Source organism: Castor canadensis, chromosome 5 (genome assembly GCF_047511655.1).
Source record: "Castor canadensis chromosome 5, mCasCan1.hap1v2, whole genome shotgun sequence".
Classification (NCBI taxonomy): Eukaryota; Metazoa; Chordata; class Mammalia; order Rodentia; family Castoridae; genus Castor; species Castor canadensis.
In genome coordinates this window covers 98,726,301-98,743,869 of record NC_133390.1, presented here as the reverse complement: position 1 = coordinate 98,743,869, position 17,569 = coordinate 98,726,301, and positions in this window count along the sequence as shown.

Genomic DNA, 17,569 nt, shown 5'->3' with positions numbered 1-17,569 from the left:
TCATGTATGTATTTATAGGGGCTTTTTAATGTGTTTAGCACTCTCCCAATTCTGCAGGATTTGGGAAAGTGCTATCAAAGAACATTTTTCCCTCCCTCCCCCCAGGTACTGGGGTTCGAACTCAGGGCCTCACACTTGCTAGGCAGGTGCTCTGCCACATAAGCCATACCATAGCCTTCAGAGAACCCTGTGGACATAATGAATAAATATGTTCTAGAAAAATTGGTTTAAAAGAAAAGAAGTCTATGGGTATGCCATCTCTGTATTTAGGAGATATTTCTTAGAAAAAAAAAATTAAAATGTTTTCTCCCCTGCAGGGTTGTGTGGGCGCTGACAGCTGTAGTTAGGCCTGGTTCTCAGAATGGGATTCTGTGCTTTACCACCACCAGGGGCCAGTCTCCTGATGCAATGAAGGTCAGAGTCGCCAGCACCTCACCCTCGGGAGGAGTCAGTGCATTCACTGTGGCCACTACCAAGAAGTGAGAGGAGTTTATCAGTGCGGATTTTGATGTGTATTTTGGTCTCACGGAAGTATTAAGCATCAGAGCACCATTGGAGTTGCTCTTCAGGAGGGAGTCCCTATGTGTTCCTTGGGAGTCTGGTGTTAATAGAAGTTGCTTTGCCCTCTTTAACATTCTGAGTATTTCAACATTCCTTTAATCCAATGCAAATGAGAGCCTCCTATGTGCCAGGTGCTGGGGAGTACACCAAGTAAGGGTCTAACGTGTCATGTTTCATCTATGAAGAATAGTTTTAGTTGAAAATAAAACCAGGGCTAATTTTGGTTCTTTAAATACACAGGAATTCAATTAAAGCAATCCAAGAAATTGTCCATATTCCTTAGTTTTGATCTCTCTATATCAAATATTGTATGGCATTAAATTGTGTCATTCATGAATGTTTGCAGATTCTGTCTGTTAAAAACTTGATTTCAGAAGAATTTTTATTATTCTTGTTATTCTTTTATTCACATGTACATACATTATTTGGGTCATTTCTCCCCCCTCCCCCCACCTCAGAAGAGTTTTAACTGTTGCCATTTCATAAACACTGAGCACTTATGGTAGAGGTAAATAGTTGAAATCATCTGTTTGCCAAAGAAAGACATTTTCCCTTCTAATCCTCTTGAAAAAAATTCATTTCCACTATTCCTCAATTCCAGACAGTTAGTTACTTCACTGCCCAAAATAACTGATTGTACAATGTGCTGTAAGTTGCATTAAACAGCCTCACACCTTCCCCTTCTCACGTTTTTCATCAACAACTTTTTTAGATTTGTTGTGTTGTCGACATCACCTTATCATCTGTGCATTGTAACTTTGTAGTAAGAGTAACTGGAAAATATGAAATCTGTCCACTTACAAAGTACTCTTGAAAGTATAAGAATTTTAAAAATACTTTAAAATAGAGGGGAAAGCTTGTACCTTTCAACCATAACAAGGCCTGGCAATTTTAACTTCTATTTGATTACCAGAGATGCCAAATGGAATTTCCTGAAGGAAAGTGCTCTTCAGGTTAAGTCCAGTCAAATAGGCTATCATAGCTGACCCGAGCCAGACATGTGCTAAACATTCTGACAGAATTTCCCACCCTGGAGCTACTGAATTGCCATCTTTGCTAGGGAGCATCTGGAGTAACATTATAGGTTAGTCCCAAGTTAAATTTTGAGCATCGCTAACTGCAGTGATATGTACTATTATCCCCATTCATGTGGAGAAGAGAAGGGGGTGGGGGGAGAAGGAGGTAAGAAAGTTAGGTAACTTAATCAAGGTCCAAATGGCTCCGGTGTGCCCTTTTCCTCTCAAGATAACATATAAGATATGCTCTAAACTTCTGTCTCCTTATGAGAAGTACACACACACAACTGGTGCACTGTTGTTTTAACTCTGTCTTGCTTACTCCTTGATGGCCATCCCTATGGGTCTGTTTAAGGCCTTAATCCTTTCTCTATAGCAATCTGCACTGGTCAGTCCTCACAGCCTGTCCTATAATGGCATTTAATCTTTGAATGCTTTGAGCCTCCTGTGTCATTTTCCCATGGAATAGTTCTTCTTGGACAGCCCAGGACCCCTTTCTCTCAAGCACTCAGAACTGGGTAGTAGGTAGCTCACCAGAAACTGTTTCCATATCCCATATATGGAGTGAACTCACCCAAAAAAATAGTCCTGGTGTTGTCGTCCTCACCTGACCTGGAGAAGTCCACGAGGCTACTTCCTGGGAAATCCGATTGCTTCTGAAGCATACATACTTCTAATTCACAAGGTGCTTGCTGGGGATAGTTCTTCTGCATATATTGGAGAGGTCATATCCACTTGCGGGTTATCTGTCATGCCCATCCAAGATATGCCCCCAGTAGCCTCCCTGGGGCTTCTGCTCTGCTCTGCCCCTTCCCAAACTCAACTCCCCTCCCCTCACACTAACATTCTCTTATGCCCACTGGGCCTCTCCTTCCCAGGTGAATGAACACCTTGTTCTCAGCTTATTTGTGGCACTTCCCCTACCCTTTGACTGCCCCCTAAAGACACTGCTTTTCTTGACATCCTCTGAAGGGGCGACAAGAAGTTTTCTTGATGTTTGCCAGGGTTTGGCATTCTGGTTCCAGTAGCATACTGCTCCCTCCTCCACCCGTGTGTAAAATCCCTGTTTCTTGGGCATTTGTGCTATAGTGGCTTTGTCTCTGTCATAAGCTACATTCCTGCCTATACCGTCTCCTCTGTGGGAGATTTGGCATCTGATGTCACTGCTGTTCCCTGAGGCCTACCATCCCTGACAGTTTCAATGTCAAGGTAGGCTAGGCATCCAACATCCAATCAAAGGCCAAATCCCATACTTGCTAATCAGTCATTTTTGTTACTACACTCATATCTACCCAAGGACCTTAACACTGTCCCCATGCCTGTCATTCTTTCCGCAGATCTTCTGAGAGGGCACCTTATATCCTTCAGGTATGTGCGTCACCTCTCCACCTCTCTAGTGGGTCACTATTCTCTATTACTTGGACCTTCATGACATCTCTTCTTTCTAGCATCTCTCAAAATATGTAATTATGTATTTGCTAGTTTATTTTATGTCTGTCACTTTGTCCAAAAGGACAAAAGCCATGCCAGCTTCTTTATTCTTGCAAGCTCAGTACCTAGAATAATGCTTGGCATATAGTCCCTTCAGAAATAACTATAAATGAATAAGTGAGTGCCAAACATTAGTGCTGTATTTGGAAAGGGAGCTCCTGCTATCTCATGGTCCCACCATGAGTAAAGATTGGCAGGAAACTTTCATTGTTGCAGCTGGGTTGGGGCTGAGGGACCAGCAGTTTTAATAGACCACCCAGATGGTTCTGATGCTTTGATAACATTGGCAAAAACTGCACTAGGGAAAGGCACACCTCCACACTAAATGCTGGCCTAGGTCAGAGAAACCGTTTGCTGCAACTGGTAAAGTGAATCATTCTGGGGTTTTGTGGGATTCCCCAGCACTGATAGAAATGGAAGCTTTAGCAAAGGCCCTGGTAACTCAGGTAATAGATGGAAATCAAGGGAAAGGGGACTCCTGAAATATTGAAGGGGAATTTTAGTTCATTATTAGCTTTCCGCTTTGTTTTTGTGGTAAGAATTCAAAAGAGGAGCATTTCTGGGTATAGATTGTCTCTGATGCATTAAGCAGGACAATACTGTTGAAAATCCTCAATGGCAGTACATTTCATGCTTTGAAGATGGATTTGGTTCTCAGAAATACTCCAAAGTCACTTGGACTCAAGTTTAATGCAGGTGGCAGATCTGGGAAACATTGTTCTGGAAATCTGAACCTTAATCCCCCTTTCCTCTAGGAGCTCCTGGCTGGATAGCTTCCTTAGACGACTTCTAGAGGCAAACAGGACATTCTGCACTTTGTCTTTGGCACTGATGACTTCAGTTCTTAAGGGAAAAGAGATGGAGCCAGAAGATATTTTTTTTTCTTCTCCAACATAGTGATTCTCAAAATCTGTGCCCTTTGTCTCTGTATTAAGGAGGTACTTCAGGTGATTTCTGGGGGGCTGGAGTCTGGAAAGATCTAATTCTGAAGGGCTTCCAAGCCAATATTCATAGAACCCAGAAAAGTATTCAGTTGGGTCTGTACTGTAGGCTCCTTGATATAGAATGTCAGGACTCGGTGGAGGGGATGAAACCCTGGTTTAGAATCCTTTTTCTTAGAAGCTTATTGAACTGCTGGGTCTCATCCCCAGGCCTCTGGGTGTTCTCAGGTGTGTGCTTTCTAAGATAGCACACAAGCACCCAGAATCTCCCCACTCTCTCTCCCCACCCTGCTTCCCTGCTCATTGTCCACCTTCGCTCTTCTTTCCCTTCCCCCAACTCTGCCTGCAAGGTGGGTAGAGGAAATAAACATTTTGGGGTTAGAGTTGGGGAGAGGAAAGAAATGGAGTTGACTTGCTTTTATTTTGTTTGTAGATTTTCTTTTAACTTGGTCACTCCAAAAGTTCTTTCAAAAAGAAAAAAGTCATCTTTCATTGTGTGAATTAATATCCTATGCTAGCTCTCTCCAGGTCTCATTTACAATTTATATTCTTCCTGCTAGATGATTCTTGGATGTTTGGGACTTTGAGACTTAAAATATCTTCTGTCTCCTTTTAAATCTGGGGTAGCATTATAATGTTCTCTTCTATTAATTTTTTACTTGACAGAACCTGTATCTGATTTTCTCTTCCAAATTTTCTGTTTTCTTCACCCCTGACAGCAGGCAGGAATGCTGTAAATGATGAGGGTCTGTACTTTTGGTGTTATAGATGAGAGGTGTAGGAGTGAAGACCTCGCTGTCATTTCTAACACCATCTACATGGGAAATGATATTCTGTGTTCCAAACAAAGGATAAACAAGCAAACTAGTGGATCTAGTGTTACCATGGAAACAGTCTTTGTGCCTCCACAAGTGGTCACATACCTCAGACACATAAAGGTGATACTTTGGGGCATTTTTCTTCTCTTGGAGCCTTGAAAAGTTTCTTGCCACTTTGAGTATTCACTTAGGATAAGCTACACTGCTCTAACATCAAGACCTGTAAGGTGATGGGAATTTTTTTTCTCTCCTAACAGTCTATGACAGATGCTCTGACTCCAGAGCTGGAAGGATGGGTAGTGCTGTGTTTTTTATTGGTCCAAGCTGATGGTGGTTTTGCCACCTTTCAACTCACAGTTTCCAGGACATGGAGAAGCTGGGAGGCATATCCATGGGAGGTTTTACAGTCCAGGCCTGGCAGTAACTTACCTCACTTTGGGTCACATTGCTTTGGTGATGACTCAGTCAGCCTTTCCTAAGCAAGAGAGGCTGAGGAAAATCAGCTAGCTATGTGCCCAGGTAAAAGAGGCAAATAGAATTTGGGGTCCTTCTAGATGCTTCTTGTCAGGGCAAAGATTCTTTCAAGCTAAGTAGAATTAGAAGAGAAACCTTGCACTGACCATTGGAGGGGCATTGACAAGTTTCAGACTAAGAGAGTGGAGCCTCTAAGAAAAATATTTACCTTCTCCTTCCTGTGAGGAGTATCTCTGGTGAAAACCAGCTGTGGCCCAGCCATTCAGAAAACATACAGGCATAAAATATACCCCAAAAGAATCCTTTCCTTGTCACTATCAATAGTCTTGTAAAAGGGTAATTTTAGGTAGATGAGCTGCCACCCCTTTCCCATCTAAGTGGAAGCCCCATTCATTTTCAATGAATATCTTATGTGCTAAGTACTGTGGCACAAAGATACTTCTTTGTTCACTCCGCCGTAGCTAACTTACGCTAGACACTTGCTAAATACTGTTAGCTTCTTCCTGGTCCATTTATGATTTTAAAGAAAACTCTTTTTGCCCTGAAGATTTGGGTGTCTTAAAACAATGACTACTCAATTCTTAAAAAAAAAAAAAAAAAAAAAAACTACAAATAAAGCAATGATAGAATAGACAATAGACAAGACTGATTATGTAGTACTATTGAGGAAGTTAGTGATATTGTTATGTAATAAGAAATACATATTTGGTCTTTTTCTTTAGTTCCTGGCACACAACTCCTAAAATTCTTGAAATTGCTGGAGTGATAAGAACATCTTTTGTATGCTGTGTTAGTCAGCTCTGTGTCACTGTAACAAAATAACCTTAGATAGTCAACTTAACTTCAAAGGAGGAAAGATTTATTTTGACACATATCTTCAGAGATTTCAGTCACTGATTAGCTGGTTCCATTGCTTTGGGGCCTGTGGTGAGGCAGAATATTATGGCAATAAATGTATGGAAGAAGAGCCCTATCCACCACATGGTGGCTGAGAAGCAAAAAGAAAGGAAGAGGCCAGGGCCCCAATAGCCTCTTTAAGGACATGACCCACAGACCTAATTTCCTTCCATTAGGGCACTACTTCTTAAAGGTTCCACCACCTACCAATAGTGCCATACGCTGGTGACCAATCCTAAAATACACAGCCTTTGAGGGGCACTTAAGATACAAATCAGGGCTGGGGAATAGCTCAAATGGTAAAGCTTTTGCCTAGCAAATGTGAGACCCTGGGTTCAATCTCCAGTACCACCAAAAAAAATCCAAACCATGCCATATGCTAATGACATGACTAGTGGTGGAGGTCTGTGGATAGCTTCAGGATCCAGCTGGTTGACAGAAAGACCAAGCCATGTGCTATGGTTTGAATGCATGCCCCAAAAGGCATTTGTTAATCTCCAATGCAACCGTGTTGGGAGGCTATTAGGCCATAAGGACATAGTGAAGGGACTTATGCCATTATTGTTGACATGGGTTCATTTTTCACTGTAGTAAGTTCCTTATAATAGGACAAATTCAGCCCTCTTATTGTTATCTCCTTCTGACCTCTTTTTTACACTTTCACCATAGAATGATGCAGCAAGAAGACCCCACCAGATGCCAGCTCCTAGATCTTGGACATCTCAATTTCCAGAACTGTGAGGAATAAATTTCTTTTCATAATAAATGACTCAGTCTGTGGCCTTCTGTTACAGCAACAAACAGACTAAGGTGGCAGGATTAGAGGGTTGGAACTTCCAACCCCACCCCTCATCCTCAGGGGACACGGGCTGAAAGTTGAGTTGATCACTAATGGCAAATGATGTAATCAATCATTCCTATGTAATGAAGCCTCCATAAAAACCTGAAGGACAGGGTTCAGAGAGCTTCTGGAGAGCTGAATTTGTGGCTATGCCTGGACAGTGGCACACCCAGGAGGGCATGGAAGTTTCATACTCCTCCTTACATGACTTCCCACACCCCTTATCCCACAAGACATATCGTATCATCTCTTTCATCTGCCTATTCATCTTTGCAATATCCCTTTTGGCAAAGATAAATGGGGGATCAGAAATGTTTCTTGAGTTTTGAGTAGAAATATGTAAGCCATCTGCAAGCTGGAAGTAGTGGGAACTCTCAATTTATAGCCAGTCAGTCAGACTTACAGGTCACAACTTGGAGTTTGCAACTGATAGCTGAAATGGGAACAGTCTTGTGGGACTGAGCTGTAAACCTGTGGAATCTGACATGGAATAGTGTCAGAATTGAGTTAAATTATCATCAACCTGTTGTTGATGGAGAATTGATTGAATGTTGGTGAGGAGAAATCCTCACACATTTTGGTCACTGGAGGTGAATGTTCTGTGTTGAGTTTTATATTAACTGTGTTGTACTAACTGGTTTTTCCTCTTTCAAAGATGGTATCACATACTTAAGAGAAAGGCAATTTAAAGACTATATTTAGAAGAAAAAGAGAATGTTAGGTATTTACTGCAACTATCCTGAGGCTTCCTTTCTGATTTCACTTTTTTTCCCCTTCAGTGCTGGGAATTGAACCCAGGGCCTAGGTTTCATGCTAGGCAAGTGCTATGCCCCCACCCCTGTCAGAGTTCTTATAATATGGTTCTGCCATGTTTTTAACACCATTATAACTGCATTTGGAAATGAGAATCTGTCTTGTTAAAAGTATAGAAGGTTTTTCATATATGTGATATATGAAAAATATCACATATGCAGCCCAAAAGTTGACCTGACCAAGAAATTCTTTTGTTGTTATTGTTGCTATTCTTTCGGGCAGGGTCTTACTATAGAGCCCAGGCTGCTCTAGAACTCAATCAATAACTGTGAAACCAGGCTGGCCTTGAGTCATGACCCTCCTGCTGTTATTACAGGTGTCTGTCACCACACCCAACAAGAAATTCTTTAGAGACTTATATATGTCTTTTGCCTAACTGGATCTGGAGAAGGAATTATTGGATAGCAGATGATAGTCAAAATTTGAAAAGAAAAATCTGCTAAGAAAGAGACAAATTCTACTTTACAGAACCCGGCTCATTTGAAATGAGGAAAAAGTGATAGATGGTTTAAAAGGAAATGTTTGACTAAAGCCTGCCTGTTGTACCCATAGCTACTTGCCCACAAGAACGTGGCTCCCTGGTGACAGCTGCACTAATTATAGAAAAATGAGTGGAAGATGAATTGTATAAATTTACATTGACTGAGAATCCTGTTGGAGTACTTAGGAATTTTGACTATCAAAATAACTGAGGATTTTCTTACATTGAAAACAAATTAAAAGATGAAGAATAAATTGCTATAGTCTTAGAATGAAATCTGAATCAGCCAAATAACAATTTATTAACATTACTATAAATTATTTGCAGATAACAGTCATTTTGTAGATTTGAGAGGAAATATAAATGGCTTTTAGGCTGCAATATCTATCTATCTATATATTGCAAATAGATATATTACAGAGAGAGAGAAAAAGAAAGAGAGAGAGAGAGAGAATAAGAGAGAGAGGTAGGGTTGGAGGCATGGCTCAACTGGTAGAGTACTGCCTAGCAAATGTGAGGCCCCAAGTTCAAACCCTCACTGTAAGGTAAAATAAAAACTTGCAACTCTCTCTGCTTAGTTTCGAGCACTTTTCTTATTTTTAAGTATCAACCTCACTTAAAAATTGAAGACTAGAAAACAGAAAATGGGCAAGAATGAAAGCCACGCAATCTTTTACAAGAAAACATTTTTTGCATGAGTGTGTAAAGATAGGTTATTGAAATCAGATACCTTAATAAATATGCTTAATGTGATTATTTACACATCTAAAAATTTGGTAAACCCAGGCTGAGTGAATATGTTAGCAAAGGCAAAGGAAACTGCTATTTAAATTTTTCTTAGTAAAACCTTGCTTAACATTTAATTTAACAGGCTGCAATTTTAAATGAATCTTTTTTCCTTTTCAGACACATTAGAAATACAGTCATCCACTCACTGAACAAAAACCAAAGCAAAACAAAAAACCCAAGCAGGTATTATTTGCTATGTATCAGGCTGGTTATGGATCTGCCACACAAGCAACACAATACACAGGGAACGTTCTTTTCTCACTCCTCATGGAGTAAATGGAGAATGCACTGTTACATCAGGGTCAGAAAACCATGTTAATGCAAAATGTCCTGTGCTTATTGCCACTCTCATTTCCCAAATAGGTATATTTTAATATCTCGGGAGAATCCCTAAACCTTTTCCCAAATGTAAATCCCTCTCACAACTTGCATTGTATCAGTACAAAGGACAGCTTGAGGATACGCAAATGTTCACATTTAGCACTGACACAGCACTTTGATCTGTAATGTGCCTTACAAGTGCTAACTAATTAAGAGGAACAACATCCCTGCAAGGTATTGAGCAGGATGTAAAAATGAAAATCTACAAGCAAGACAGCCAGAATGCATAAATGATGAAGTGTTAAATCAACATAACATGAAAAACAGCAGGATTTGCTCCCCTATATCCTTGCAATGGGGTCTTCTGGGAAAGGCAAGAAATCAAATTGTGTGCGTGTGGCGCAAAGGTGATATCTACATGGAAGGTGGGGGAGAAGACAGTGAGGATTCTAGATATCATGTTTGCAAAGGGGAAATGTTCTATTAATTTAGAGAAGGGGGTTTAAGAATATAGGCTTTTTAGAAGTGCCCTAGAGAATACAAAATCAATACAGTGTTTAATCAATATACTACAGATTGATTTCATATAAAGAAGCCCCAAATAGGAAAGTGCCAGGCTGGAGAATCGGACAGTGCACAGTTGGAGTGTATAAGAGGACAACAGGGTGGCCTGTGTAATCTGATGGTTTATTCCTTCAGGTCAGAGGACAGTGACTGCTCTATAGTCCGACTGCACAGATTTTGCTGGCTTTTTCTAGGAAAGTGTTCTCAACGGGTAACAGCATTACACAATATAGTGAGTGAGCAGAGTTCAGTAGTTCTTAGAAGATGAAATGCAGTGTCGCTCACAAGAATCTGCACTTCAGAGCTTTGGATGAAGAATTAGATTCTGACTAGTTCAGCATGTGGCATGAGCCTGTGCATCCTCTTTGATGTGGTGTAGTAATCTCCACCTTAGAAAGTTAGATGAAATGGATGTGAAAGAGCTTATGTACAAGGTAGAAACTCAGTGAATTGTCCTTCTCCCTCTGCTGCCTCAGGTGCTGCAGAGATGTTGAGTTCCCACTCAACCCCAGGAGGGCTGCCAATGTCAGAACCTGTACGGCCATCAGGACTTGTCTCAGATGTCCTTGAATGTCCCGGAGTTGTGCTGCCCATCATGGTAGCCATGAGTCACAGTGCTATTGAGCACTTCCATGTGCCAGTCCAAACTGAGATGTGTTGTCATTGTAAATGTTAGGTTTTGTGCATGCTAGATTTTGAAGTGTTAGTTAAAAAAATATCTTATCAATATTTTTATATTAATTACCTGTTCAAGTGAGAATATTTTGCACATACTGGGTTAAATAAAATGTATTGCTTAAATTAATTTCATCTCTTTTTTGTGGCTATAGAAGACTTAAAGTTACATATGAAGCACTTCTTTGTGACCAACATGCTTCTATTGAATGGCATCGCCCTCAATCATAACCCAAATAACCTAGTTCATACACTTCATTAGTTAAAAAAAAGTTTGAGAATTCACTCTCATGTATGTAATTTTTTTAAACAATAAATATACTCCATACAAGTAGAAAGCAAGCAAGAATGAGGGGAAAAATGAATAGAATCCCTCATCTCTTCCTTCCACCCCACAGTGACCATCATATGTATCCCTGTGTTGTTTGCCCTTGCCTCTTTGGAGATTGCTTTTTCTTTTCTTTTTTTTTTGCCCAGGGTGGCATTGAACAGTGATTCTTCTACCTAGGGCCTCTTGTGATCACACCTGGCATATCGATTGAGATGAGGGGGTCTCAATAACTTTTTTGTTATAGCTGGCTTTGAATAGTCATCTTCCCAATAGGAGATTGCTTTTTCAAGTGACCTTTTTTTTTTTCTTTCAGTACTGGAGATTGAACCCAGAGCCTCCCAAATGCTGGGTAAGCACTCTATCACTTAAGCCATGCCCCAGCATGGTATTTTTGTTTTATTTGTATTTTTGTTTTTGAGAACAGGTCTCCCTAACTTTGCCCTAGCTACCCTTGAACTTGAAATCCTTCTGCCTCTACCTTCTGAGTAGCTGGGAATACAGGTGTATGCTAGCTGGAAGTGTCTTTTGATGAGGCAAAGGGCCTACCTGATCACACTTCTTTGTGGGGAAAAGGAACTCAGTGATTATAATTGGAAAGAAACAAAATTACAATAAAAATTGTAACAATACATAGATTAGTCAAGTGCAACCAAAGTAAAATATTACAAATGTAACAAGAAGAAAAGGTTGGCAGTAGGCTACCCCTCTTCCACCCACAGCATTTTGTTGTACTTGTGTGGGCAAGTGCAGAACAGGCCACCAAAGAGACAATGGATTCTAGTCGGGTGGCCATTTCTATGTAGAACACTACATAAAATTGAGAACTTGTTAATTGTTTGAATGAAAGATGATGGGACAAGGACTAAGGCAGGCACTGGTGCTCCTTTTCTTACCATTCCTCTTTAGCAAAGAGAGGTAGGCTATGGATTTCTAAAATTTCATTAAGAGGAGGTTTATTCTAAGTTTCTCAGAGGTGGAAAGAGGGGAGGGTGCTGAGAAAGAAATAACCTAGAGCCTGAGAATGAAACTCAGAATGAAACTGAGAATGAAAGGCAAGCCTGAGAATGCTTGCCTATGTTTTTAGGTTCTGTGAGCAGGGTTGGAATCTATTCTATTTAAGAACACAAGAGATGAAAAGATCGACCTTCCTTCTTTCCTTCCTTTCCTTTCCTTTCCTTTTTTTCTTAGAAGAACCTACTCTATTTCGAAGCATTTAAATTCAATGAAGGAAGTAGAAGAAGAAGAGGTGGAAGAGGAGAGCAAGGGGAGGAGAGAGAGAGACAGAGACAGAGACAGAGACAGAGAGACTGGAGACCAAAGACAGCATAGCTCAAGGCTATATCTTTTAGACAAATTCATGATCCCTGCCTCAGACCTAAACCTGTACTTGAACTAAACTGATTTTGTTCTTGGAAGTACAACTTTTGAGCATATTCTTCTCTTTTTTAGTCAGTAAAAAAACTCTAGTGCCTAGTCAGGGTGGAATAAAAAAATATTACACTTATCAAACTGTCAGAAAAAGAATGGGTAGGAAATGCTTTATCAGGAACAAGGCAGTCCCTTGGGGAGCCTGACTATGTAGGTTTAGTGATAAGAATCTGTACACTAAGGGTGTCAGCCAACACAGGAAATCTGTCCTGGTGGAAAGCAGAAGTGCCCCAGTCAGGACTGATGGCCTGTGGCCACATCGATTGCTCCAAAGGGCGTCACTTACACACGGGCAAAGGGCAGCAAATCTTGATTTCTCTATCACGGGAAGTTTTCTTGGGCACTGAAAGGGAGAGAAGGGCAAAGATTAAAGACCAAAGAAAGAGGCTGGAACCCTACTTCTTTCATGCCTGTGATGGTTGATTTTTATCCAATTAAAAATAATTCTGAGATTCTTCCTAAAATACTAGAGAAATATCAGAATGTGGAAAGGGAACCATTGCAAAAAAGTGGAGGGGGATTTTTTTTTTTTTTTTTTTGCTATATTTCAATGTCTTGCTGATCAGATAGGATTATTATTTATTTGTTGAATTAGCAGAAAGACACCGCATCCATGTTTGCATTGTCAAGAGCAAATACTTATTGAGAGTACTGTGTAAAAGGCCTGTGGGGGACAGAGACATGGAGAAAATACAATTTCTTTCCTGCCAGATCTTATACTGTAGAAAACCTAAGAATCACATAACACAGTGTAAACTACATGGTAAGACATAATGTAGTAAATGTGATTGTTGAGACAATCAGGCTAAGGCTCACAGAAGATGTGGGAATTGACTCTAGCCTTGAGAGGTGGCCTACATTGCAGTAGGTTTTGGGAGGAAAGTCTTCTTTCTACATACAGTAATTCTTTCATTGTGTCCAAGATTTTCCAGGGCCTGCTCATCTGCATTCACTCCAAAGAAGTTTTTTATTATTTTTTTTCCCCTTGCAGTGCTGGGGATCAAACCTAGGGCTTTGCACAGGCCAGGAATATGCTCTATGAATGAGCCACGTCCCCAGGCCTAGGCAGGTGATTTTGATGCCCAGACTCTCTTCTTCCGGTAGGTAGGCAAAGAGGTGACCCCCAAGAACTATCAATCTCTGGTGTGACCTGACCAGTTTAGTCTGACATAGAAAGACTTTCTGGTCCAGTGAGAGTCTCCTTGACAATTTAAGTGTAGGCACAAGGAAAAAACTCAAGTCAAAGGATGCCACAATGTAATTCAAAGTTATGAGGAAAAGGAGGTGGCACCGGCTACCAGGAGCCTGAGGACTTTTTGGTTCCAGTTATAGGTCTCTTTATAATATTACCCCCTGAAGTGACTTTACCCAACTTTTGTGATTAAATCGTATGGACAATATAAATGGAAATAACAACAGAGTGGTGGTTTTTCTTTTTCCTGAGACCCTCTTGATACAAAACTTGACTTGAAAGTCTTGTGAGACCCCTCCCCCTTAAAGTCATCTTACTACTTATAAGTGGACATTGCCCTTACATTTGTATGCAAGTGGCACAAACCAATAACATATTAACCAGAACTGCCAGTTTCTCTTTCTCTTATTCTGAACTTTTCCTACCTTCCTTCTCTCCTTCTCCTCTTCTTTTCCTGTCTCATGAATGAAAGGAGAGCAATGAGAAATTTAAAGGGGGAAATAAAATCAAAACAGGGTAGAGACAACACACAACTGCAGTTCGGAGGTAGCCTACAAATGGGATTCTGGGAGTCTAGGGAGCTGGGGAAAATCATGCTTAATAACAACCGTTTTAGTATTTGTAAGACAGAAGCAAAGTAGTCAAAGCCCAAAAGAAATCTATCCCATGGGTCCTCATAAGGGGGCCACTGAGTCATCCTCAACCAACAAATTATAGATGGCTCTTTCTTAGAAAATCCCTTTTCCTGATGGAGACTAGAATGCTAAAAGTCATCACCAAGAAAAGAACTCTCCACATTTGAGTATGAACATTTCTGATGGTCTGATTTGACCCAAGGAAAAAAATTCAAGGGGAGAATCATGTTTAAAAGAGTGGATGGCCTGACAGTTCTCCAAGCAATCTTTGATGAAAAGCATTCCTCACAAATGTGCTTTGATAATCAGAATAAGAAAGCAGAGAATTTATACCCTAAAGGGCAGAAATTTGATTCATCTGATCAACAGCAGTTTCATATTCCTTACACTTTGGTATTTGGACAAGCAGTGGAGCAGAGGTTATGGTTGGTATTGTTTTCTGGAAGCAAGGAGCTAAACCTGAACAGGTGACACCAGAAGATCGCCAATAAAAGTAGTGAACTCAACTGAACATCCGGTAGGTGTGGCATGCTAGCAAGGTCACAGAGGTCTATGGAAGACTGGACTCTTGTTTCTTATTTATTTTGGCCTACTATGAGCTCCACAGTGTATATTTCACGGGTGGATGGCCCTAGAAATGTCCTTCAGTGTGGATGATTGTTTATAATTAAATATTTTTTAACATCTATTAGCAATTTGTTCTCCACTTTCTTAAAATTATGGTAATGAAGTATTTATTTTTTTTAAATCTATTTTTAAGCATGTAAGATATTTAAATATTGAATACTGAATGCCTGGCCCTTGTCCTTCCAGGAGAATGTGACTACTACTCAAAGAAAATATTATGTAGAGTTTTATTTGACAAGCTGATTTATTTAAAAATCAACAAAGTGGCTGATAGAACTTCAGGTATTAATTTCACATTCATATTAACCTTTAATGAGCCCATGTGGTTTTAAAAAAATATATATTACTTGTGTAAAGAAACCTATTCATTAGAAATTCAGTCTCTGATTTTGGAAACAGAGTCAATATTCATTTCCCACAGAGGCCAATTCTAGTGAGCTTTAAAATCCAAGATATTTAATTATGTGAATATAAGACTTTATTATCAACACATATTTCCCATGTCGTCAATGGAAAGAGTTTGTTGACCACCCACTGTAAGTAATTTAACTGGTAAATGATTGAGATATTAATGCATAAAACAACAGTGTTATTAATAATTTTCTCAATAACTTTATGCTTATATTAGACATTTTGCAAATAATCATTTTACTACCTGAGGTTTTAATATATAACTTATTTTTTGAGGAAAATGCATACATCAATTCCAGTTGGCTAACTCTGTCGTTTTCTGTTGTAAAAAGAGAAAGTCAAATTGGCCTAATGAATCCTTATCGATGCTTTGGGCCAGGCTTTCTGGGTCAGGCTAAGTCTAGGTTGTTGGCCAGTGTGTAATTCAGTGATCACCTTTTGTTCAAGGACTACCCTGAGGCCACAGCAAGGGACTGTAGCAGCGGTTTCTGTTAGAAGAGGATGGCTGAGTTGCATGAGTCATGACTGATGTGTTTCATATTAGAAAGTTTCTAATTTTTCTCTACACTAATATCAATGTACATCCTTGTTATATGTCCTTTCAGATCTGCCCATCAACTTTGTTAGGATGAAGTCTGAAAGGGCAGCTATTTAGTCAAAGGCCATGAAAAAAATGTATTTTGAGAGCTATCCTGCCACTGCCACATTTTTGCCACTATATTTTTCTTGATCTGTTCATATTTCACCTCTGGAATACCATGAATATAATATTTCCTCTTTTTCATGTGTGGGAACATAGAAGAAATAAAAGTTTCACTTTTTCCCCCTCTGTGTTCAGGATCAAACCCAGGCCCCCATGCCCCCAGGCAAGTGGTCTACCAGAGCAACCCTCCTGCCTGAAGTTTTCCTTTTGTGATCAACTCTCCAACATGATTGAAACTTACAACCTTGTTCTGTTCCTTATTTTTCTGTGAAGCTGTTTATGAAAAAAATTTCATGTTTTTTTGGGACATATTCATACTCCTAGAATGTTTTTTCCTCAAAGGAAAGGTTAGGGCAGCATGACAGTGTGAGGGAGATTATAATCATGGTGGGAAAGAGAGAGCAATACACCCATGTGCCCTTTTTGCAATGAAGTTTACAAACTGCTATGGGAGTGAGGAGCCTGTCCTTCTGTCCTGCTGAACCCAGGGCCAGTCTGAGTGGTCCTGCTGCCACAGCCTGTCCTTGGTCATGCTTCAGGTAGGAGAACTTCTCTATCTTTTCTTTATACTTCACTTGGATCTTTTCAAACTTGAGAGAACAGAAAAGCACCTGGGAGCTTGTTTGAAGTGCAGGTTCCTTCATCCTGCCCTGAAGATTCTAATTTGGAAGTTCTGGGGCCCAGGAATTCATATTTTAAATGCACTCCTCTGATGGTTCTAGTACAGGTTCTTGGCAAATCCCACTATGAGAAACATTACTTTGGGGACTTGATGGGTACTTTTTGGGTGGGATGAAAAGTTGTCTGTTTAAAAACATTGGTTATACCTATGTTTATTGCGGCACTATTCACAATAGCCAAGTTATGGAAACAGCCAAGATGCCCCACTACTGACAAATGGATTAAGAAAATGTGGTATTTATACACAATGGAATTTTATGCAGCCATGAAGAAGAACGAAATGTTATCATTCGCTGGTAAATGGATGGAATTGGAGAACATCATTCTGAGTGAGGTTAGCCTGGCCCAAAAGACCAAAAATCATATGTTCTCCCTCATATGCAGACATTAGATCAAGGGCAAACACAACAAGGGGATTGGACTTTGATCACATGATAAAGCGAGAGCACACAAGGGAGGGGTGAGGATAGGTAAGACACCTAAAAAACTAGCTAGCATTTGTTGCTCTCAATGCAGAGAAACTAAAGCAGATACTTTAAAGCAACTGAGGCCAATAGGAGAAGGGGAACAGGTACTAGAGAAAAGGTTAGTTCAAGAAGAATTAACTTAGAAGGTAACACACATGCACAGGAAATCAATGCGAGTCAACTCCCTGTATAGCTATCCTTATCTCAACTAGCAAAAACCCTTGGTCCTTCTTATTATTGCTTATACTCTCTCTTCAACAAAATTAGAGATAAGGGCAAAATAGTTTCTGCTGGGCAGCGAGGGGGTAGGGGGGGAAGAGGGAGGGGGCAGGGTGTGTGGTAAGGGAGGAGGTGGGTGAAGTGGGGAGAAATGACCCAAACATTGTATGCACATATGAATAAAATAAAAATT